This window comes from Dendrobates tinctorius, unplaced genomic scaffold (genome assembly GCF_039654945.1).
Source record: "Dendrobates tinctorius isolate UK_male_01 unplaced genomic scaffold, ASM3965494v1 ptg000308l, whole genome shotgun sequence".
In the NCBI taxonomy this organism is placed as follows: Eukaryota; Metazoa; Chordata; class Amphibia; order Anura; family Dendrobatidae; genus Dendrobates; species Dendrobates tinctorius.
In genome coordinates, this window is record NW_027361975.1 from 3,302,843 (window position 1) to 3,311,138 (window position 8,296).

The 8,296-nt window shown below is 44.0% G+C and overlaps 1 long non-coding RNA gene across 1 annotated transcript; it reads right to left on the reverse strand.

The window, feature by feature from the left end:
* Positions 1-284: 284 nt before the first annotated feature.
* LOC141073616 (uncharacterized) lies at positions 285-7,468 on the reverse strand. Its single transcript, XR_012227020.1, has 2 exons — positions 2,338-7,468; positions 285-1,745 (listed from the first exon to the last, which is right to left on the reverse strand). It is a non-coding gene; the product is annotated as an uncharacterized lncRNA (long non-coding RNA).
* Positions 7,469-8,296: the final 828 nt, after the last annotated feature.

Here is an 8,296-nt window from a genome sequence, read left to right on the forward strand (position 1 = left end):
ACTACACACAGTGCTACTGCTGCATACAGGCAGATTCCGCACACACAGGCCACAGCTGCATACACAGGCTCATACTGTCCTCAGCCAGATACTACACACACTGCTACTGCTGCATACAGGCAGATTCCGCACACACAGGCCACAGCTGCATACACAGGCTCATAGTGTTGTCGGGATCCCTCAGATTACTCTTTCATCTGAAGGACCGATGTTCTTGGGTGTGAAGCATCATATGTCTCTAATTAAATCAGCTCCGTGGAGAAGAACTACACAGACACCAGCTGTATGGTACAACTCAGGATGCCTCCAAGACGCCTCTGGCTTATCAGTTAGGCTTCCGTCTTTTATAGTAAAGAATTTAGACATTTACAGACATGCGCAGTACAAATGATTTTACAACTTGTTTTCGACAAAGAAAGTCATTTAGGCGAAAAAGCAGAGGTATTTGACCTTGGTTCACAAGGGAGATGTCTGAGACATCTCCTCGAAGAAAAGATAAGGTTTTAAACAAGAGAATGCAACATAGACAGAACTCAATTTAACTCCTTCAGTTCCTATCATTCCCCCTTTGACATCTTCATTTTCCACAATCTGGAACACTGGATCCTGCAACAACAGCGGATAGTGGCTCGTTCACCAGGTACTATCCCAGGCCGACGGGTTGCCCAAGGGAGACAGGTCTTCTACCTTCTCCATCCCCCAGATACTGAAGCCACGTCCATCATTGCAAGAGTACGCTCCTTCATGCCAGAAATGAGATGTCAATCTAGGACTCAAAGGAATAATAGTTAAATTCTTGTTGTTTACAGTCAAACTTCCTTATCTATTTCTACATCTTTTCTTGCATACAGAGATACACCAAAAAACAAGTTTCAATAGCACATATATTACGAAGATACAGACAACAATACGTAATAGACTTAGTATAATCCCAGCTATCCAGCCTCCAATACCCTTAAACCAATTAGCTGGATTAAGAAAGGAGAATGTATCTGACCACCAACTATCCTTAGTACGATCATTGTCTTTATTGTACTGATCTCTAAGTTTTTGAACATCCTCTATTTTTGATCTTAACTTTAAACTACTGTTGGGATCTATATAATGACAGCAAGCTGGTCCGATGACTTGACACATACCTCCTTGCGCTGCAGTTAAATAATCTAATACTATGGTATGCTGATTAGTGACTATAATAAGCTGATTTTGGACAGCAACGGTGGTGTTCAATATATCCAATATATCCCATATTTGGTCATCTAAGTAATCTGTAGCCCTGACTAATTTATCCCACATTTGAGTGATCATAGGATAAATAAAAATAGAGCTGACAATTTTATTAGCCACACTCATCTGCACTATATGTGGTCTCCCAGAGAGGCGAGGTGTATTGTCAGCAGCTCTTTTGTACAACGTGTGTTTAGGTATGCTCTGAGTATTCAACTGGTCATTCGGAATAACAAAGGTAGCTGGAGTCAAACGACCCAGAGTACAAGCACCTTTTACCCCTACTGGCAACCATTTATATGCATTGTCTCCACATACCCAGAACATGTCACTAGGTAGGTCCCATAGGGCTGAATGTTGTAATACCAGTCTATGAACTAAATCTATGAACGCAGATACATTCTGAAGCATACACCAATTTGGAAGTTGTCCTAAAGGGCTACAATACCCTACATCGGGATTTCTACAGGTGGGAGTTCCTTTCTCATATCCAGATGACTCGTTGCAAGGTATATTACCTGAAATATTAAAACAAGTTTCATTATTGCCCTGGGGAAATAAATTGGAATACTCCCAGGACGTATTATGCAACCTTCTTTCTAGCAGTATTGGTTTGAAGGCATCAGTAGAGTGGGAAGTTACATTAAAACTAACTTGTAGGCCATACATTGGAATTTGCCCCAGGTAGGTTAATCGAGTTCTATTCCTGGGTACCCAAGCCCCCCCCTTTATATGCCAGATATTGAAGGTGAGTATTACTTCCTGAAAGATTACCCTGCCACCAAGGGTATCCTACCCATCCCACAATAGGTATACCAACAGTTGTGTTCCATAACTTCACATTATTTGTGGCATTATTAGCAAGTGTATCAGAACAACTGGTCCAGGCAAATAATTCCTCGGGTGGCATAGGAATAACAAGGAACGGAATACTAGTGGCTGATACTGGTGAATGTGTGCAGATCCAGCAAATGATTTGACCAATCATTCAGTAATTTTTCATGATGTTGTATAAACTTATTATTCAAGGACATTGGAGAATTTAGACTGTCCCACGCAGCTACCATTATTACAGATAATGCAACAAAACCAAACCAAAACATTATGCACTCTTATGCTTTGTTAATTCCTGTGGCTAGTTTGCAATGCGATGCGTGGATCCAGGTTGGTCGTCCTTCCAACTTAACAGAAGTAGGCGTTGTTAGGAGTACTTGGTAAGGTCCTTGATATCGGGGTTCAAGGGTCTTTCTGGAGTGTTTCTTGACATATACGTAATCACCAGGTTGTAGACAGTGAGTTCCTTCCACACTATCTGGATCTGGAATGGAAGAGAAAACTAGAGAATGCATTTGAGTTAAATGCTTTTGCAACTGGATTACATAACTTGTCAAATTATCCACATTAAGTGTTAAGACCTGTGGGTAGTACAACCCTGTGTTCGGTGGTCTTCCAAACAGTATCTCGAAGGGTGACAGTTTAGTTTTCCCCGTGGGTGTGTACCTTACTGAGAATAATGCTAATGGGAGACACTCTGGCCATGGTCTATGGGTCTGCTCCATGGTTTTCTGTATTTTCAATTTCAGTGTCCCGTTCATTCTTTCTACCTTCCCTGAACTCTGTGGGTGGTAGGGTGTATGAAATGCCTGTTCTACACCTATCATTTGCATTACATTTTGCATTACCTCAGCAGTAAAGTGTGTACCTCTGTCTGATTCAATTGTTTCAGGGACACCGAATCGTGGTACTAGTTCCATCACCAGTTTCTTTGCAGTGGCTCGAGCTGTAGCCGTTTTCACCGGGTAGGCCTCTGGCCATCCAGAGAAGAGATCTACACATACTAGGATATTTGCATACACTCCTACCTTGGTAGCTGTATGTCGTCAATCTGCCGTCTCTGAAACGGGTAGAGAGGCCTAGGTGTCGCTTTCTTAGGGACTTTTACTGTTTTACCTGGGTTGTGCTGTGCACAGATGAGGCATGATTGTACAAGTTTCGCGGCTGCGCAACTGAAGCCAGGAGCGATCCAGAAGGCATCTACCATGGCACACATGTGACTTTTTGAGGTGTGATTGGGGCCATGTGCTGCTTGCGCCATGATTGGGAACAGGGACTTTGGTGGGCACATTTTATCCTTATTCTCCCATACTCCATTTGAGTTCAGCTCAGCTCCCAGTCTCCCCCGGTGTACCTTCTCTGTTTGGGCAGCCTTTTGCTGGAGGGATTTCAGGACATCTAGACCCAATGTGGCTGGAATACGCTGACTCCCCGCCACCGTCCACTGCTCTCTCTAGGCCGCCTTGTGCTATTTTAGCAGCCTCGTTCGCCCTTCTATTGCCCTCTACCTCCACGGAGTCACCTTTGTGTGTGCTTTTACCTTGACCATGCCAACCTGGACTGGTAACATCAATGCCTCCATCAATTGTTTCACCAGCTCTGCATTTTTAATGGGCTTCGAATCTGTGAAAATATTAGCGACTTTACCTGCAGCGGCTCTACACGCCTCAGTGAGTGCCTTCAACTCTGCCTCCTGCGCCGACATGTGAGGAGAGAGTGGTTCCGCTCGGATTACCTCATGTGAGGATACTACTGCATATCCAGTGTAGAATCGTCCATCCTGGTGGTATCTGGGGCCATCTACAAAAAAGAAACTCAAAGTCTGCATTAGGAACAGGTTTTTCATGAATGTGTGCAAACCCGACTGTCTCCTGACTCATCAGTTCTATGCAGACATGTTCATGCGTCATGTCGAGGTATCCTTCCTCACTTGCCAATACGGTCACCAATTCCCCCTTTTCTGAATCCACAGGCAGGAGGGTGGCTGGATTCAGAACGTTACATCTTTTGAGGAGTGACATACTCAGGAATTAGTAGAGCACACTCAAGTCGGAGCTGTCTGGCCATAGACAGATGTTTTGGTTGAACTTGTAGGAGTATGGCATGGATGTCATGTGGGGAATAGATTGTCAAAAGAAACGTCAGTGTCATCTCACATGCCTTCCCTATTACGTCTCCACTTTTTTCCTTGTGCTCCAGCATACATGACAGGTCGTTTTATTATCCTTGTTTGCTCAATTTCTTTAGCTACCTTAAGGAGGTCTTTCGGATCTACATGTCTCCATTCAGGTCTGGCTGTCTGTACTGCGTCTCGTAAGTCTTTGTTCATACCGTCAATGAATGCATTCACCAGTATTCTAACATCAAGTGGGTTTATGCAAATGTACCCCATGTCTGCCCATTTCAGCTGTAACCGTCCAAAGTACATCTCTACACTCTCTCCTCTTTGCTGTGTCACATTAGTCAGGAGTACAGACTGCTCTGATTGTTCCACTGCAGCCCATTGTCTTAGTGACTCACAGTACGTCTCCCCAGATTGTGCAGATTTATCATCCATGCCCCAAGCCTGATTCTTTGTCACATCTGTGTGTGTCTTAATTATATGATCTAGTGCGTCACCTGCCTTTAAACTCACCAACCTCTCTAGGTCTGCCCAGGTACACTTATATGTCTGCTGTACTTCCTTTGTGTCTGTAAAACAGGAATGGTTGGTCTTCAGGGGCAGGCAGCTGCTTCAGCAAAGCTAGCTGGTCAGAGGGGCTCCAGGGATAATACACCTGCATCTTTCTTATTCTAGTCACACTTCTAGGTCCTGATGGGGTTGGCCGTCTGATGTCTACTGTCAGCTTACTCCTCAAGGGCCAATGTCCCCACTACCCACTATCCACACTATTATGTCAGCTTCTTATGATCTTGTCTGGATAGGATTTAGTGCAATTCTCTTAGGTCAGTAGCACAGGTCACACAAGTAGCTATTCAGTCTGGGTTTGTCTGAGTCTGACCACAGTGTTTACAAGTCCATCTGATTTGTCTGGGTCTCTGGTTACACTTTGTCAATCAAACATTCATAATACACCTTCCACACTGCTGCACATTCTCAAGCATCATTTATTCACTTGCTATTTTCTTCCCTTGTCTGTGCCTTTTTGTACATCCAAACATTCACACTCTGGTATTTTTGCCTTTTTCAATATTTGTCCCACTTGTTTTACTGCTTCCTTCCTTCTCTGTCTCTTGTAATTTGACACAATTTGCTATACAAATCAATCACACAACTAGAAGCAGGTTCAAACACATTAATGACCAAGCAATCACTTACAATTCCCTTCTAAATTAGGCACCATATCTTACTTTTAACTTCCAATCTTCAATTAAGTACTGTTGCTTTAAAATGCACAAATCTTTCAGCGTGTACCTTACGGATAGAATTACAGAGAATTTTGAGCACAGCTCACACTCAGCAGAGATAAGAGCGAAGGGAGAAGAAAAACTACGCAGCGGTATCATTCCCCCCTCCCATCAGAATGCAGCGTCGTCCTTCACAGAATTCTGTAGTTCTTTAGACTTATCAAAATCAATTTCTACAAAGAAACTCAAAATCACGGGATTTCACTGTAAGGGCAGATAACTGTATAATGAGATTAACCATGCCTTGCCCTTTTTCTGGCCAAATGCATTCAGGAAACTTTACAATGTAATGCCACATATAACACGAACTATATCATTACTCAATTCATTCAGTCTCAGATGTAGATTTGAAATATCTATAACGCATCTGTCCGGGATTCCACCACAACTAGAAAGGTCACAAATCTCTTGACACAAAAATGATGTGTGATGATTCATTCATACGTGCTCATTCACTGATTTTTTTTTTTTTTTTTTTTATACTCAATTACTCATCTTATTCAGAGGTTCTCATAGACATATATACAAGGATTCACACAGCCTGCCTATCTTGCACTTTGGATTTGATTAATACTTTTTCCAGGTTCTTTGCTGCACTACTTCCATATCTATCCTCAATTATATCACATAACCGATTTCCTTCTTCAGGTGTCTTTCCCTGACTGTTCCCCATCTTATCTTTTATTCTTATCCTGTCTCTCTTGTTGTCTTCCTGTTAGTCCCCTGCCTTAGGTGGTGTATTGGGTAAGCTCAAGACTAGGCTCTACTATACCTCGTTACCTTCTTCCTAAGGTGCTAACAGGCTAAATGGAGTGTCTGTTCCTCGGTGTACTACGTGTTTCGTGTACTTATATGCTATGTAGCATCCGAACAGAAATACTCCCACAACACACAGGATTGTAAATAAAGTGTCCATCTGTCGGGGTTCTTCAGTCATATCCTGTCACAGGCTCATTTCACGGTCCTGTGCTCATTCGGTCACACTCTTATCTGTCACAAGGTTTATTCGTAAAGGGTGTTGATTTAAGCTTAGGCGGTGACCTCCCCGAAAGGACGCTGTCACATGGCCCAGTTAGGCAATATCACCACTCTTTGAACGAATACCTACTGTGCAGCTTATTTGTCTACTTTCCACAACCTTTCAAATCAAAGTAGCCATTCAACAACCTCCTCTATTCCTAGTGCGGAACCGTCTATTGTGAAAAACTTGTCCGTCCGGGCTGCGCAGTATGAACTGTTCACCCAGCCTTATATTCCATAATGTCAGACCTCTCCCATTTTGATTTGCATCAGCTCTTTTTCTAAAAATAGCTGTGCACAGACAGAACCTACAGTAACCTCTCATTCGAGCAGAAATTACATATGCGTGTCACACCCGATTTCCTCAGAGTTCTTATATGGACCTGATTTTACGGCCCCCTCCTCTACTAGATTCCCCTTTATACGGACCTTAGTTATAATGATAGATTATGAAGAGCAGAGAAGAGAAAAATTGATCTCTTACCTGGCCAGGTGTTTAGGTCTGCTGTTCACAATTTCATTAGTAACTGGAGTGGTCTGTAGGTCGGGTAGTCTTGGAGAGGTGCCTATATCAGGTCCCTGTTTCGGGCGCCAGGAAACTGTCGGGATCCCTCAGATTACTCTTTCATCTGAAGGACCGATGTTCTTGGGTGTGAAGCATCATATGTCTCTAATTAAATCAGCTCCGTGGAGAAGAACTACACAGACACCAGCTGTATGGTACAACTCAGGATGCCTCCAAGACGCCTCTGGCTTATCAGTTAGGCTTCCGTCTTTTATAGTAAAGAATTTAGACATTTACAGACATGCGCAGTACAAATGATTTTACAACTTGTTTTCGACAAAGAAAGTCATTTAGGCGAAAAAGCAGAGGTATTTGACCTTGGTTCACAAGGGAGATGTCTGAGACATCTCCTCGAAGAAAAGATAAGGTTTTAAACAAGAGAATGCAACATAGACAGAACTCAATTTAACTCCTTCAGTTCCTATCAGTGTCCTCAGCCAGATACTACACACACTGCTACTGCTGCATACAGGCAGATTCCGCACACACAGGCCACAGCTGCATACACAGGCTCATACTGTCCTCAGCCAGATACTACACACACTGCTAGTCTGCTACTGCCGCACACAGGCAGATTCCGCACACACAGGCCACAGCCGCATACACAGGCTCATACTGTCCTCAGCCAGATACTACACACACTGCTACTGCTGCACACAGGCAGATTCCGCACACACAGGCCACAGCTGCATACACAGGCTCATACTGTCCTCAGCCAGATACTACACACACTGCTACTGCACCACACAGGCAGATTCCGCACACACAGGCCACAGCTGCATACACAGGCTCATAATATCCTCAGCCAGATACTACACACACTACTACTGCTGCACACAGGCAGATTCCGCACACACAGGCCACAGCTGCATACACAGGCTCATACTGTCCTCAGCCAGATACTACACACACTGCTACTGCTGCATACAGGCAGATTCCGCACACACAGGTCACAGCTGCATACACAGGCTCATACTGTCCTCAGCCAGATACTACACAAACTGCTACTGCTGCACACTGGCAGATTCCACACACACAGGCCACAGTTGCATACACAGGCTCATACTGTCCTCAGCCAGATACTACACACACTGCTACTGCAGCACACAGGCAGATTCCGCACAAACAGGCCACAGCTGCATACACAGGCTCATACTGTCCTCAGCCAGATACTACACACACTGCTACTGCAGCACACAGGCAGATTCCGCACACACAGGCCACAGTTGTATACACAGGCTC